Here is a 449-nt window from a genome sequence, read left to right on the forward strand (position 1 = left end):
CTGGCTACAACAACAACAACACACAACACACACACACACACACACACACACACACACAAGCACAAGGAGTCTGTTTACCTGCTTTAGTTGCTAACTTTGACCATATATCTGACTTTTTGGAAGTCTGTCCTGTACAGAACATGGAGATTGATAAAGTTATTCCCACTTGCAGACGCTGTGAACTGGACTTAATGACCAAAAGCAAAATCTCCTCACTCTGGTTGTTTGATCAGTGCAGTAAAGTGAGGTGAAGTGGATGTTCTGGTTCATGCCCTCTGCTGCTAATGTTCTGGATTTGAATTGGGGCTTTGACCTCACATGTGTTCCTCTAAAGGTTAGTTATTAAACTACCTGGCAGTAAAATAATTAATGAAGTAGCTCCACCTTGACATCTATTAATCTAATAATATCAGTCATATATGACTGGTATTATTTCTGCAATAAATACT

The sequence above is a fragment of the Morone saxatilis genome, unplaced genomic scaffold (genome assembly GCF_004916995.1).
Source record: "Morone saxatilis isolate NCDOM2014 unplaced genomic scaffold, NCSU_SB_2.0 Contig12, whole genome shotgun sequence".
Classification (NCBI taxonomy): domain Eukaryota; kingdom Metazoa; phylum Chordata; class Actinopteri; family Moronidae; genus Morone; species Morone saxatilis.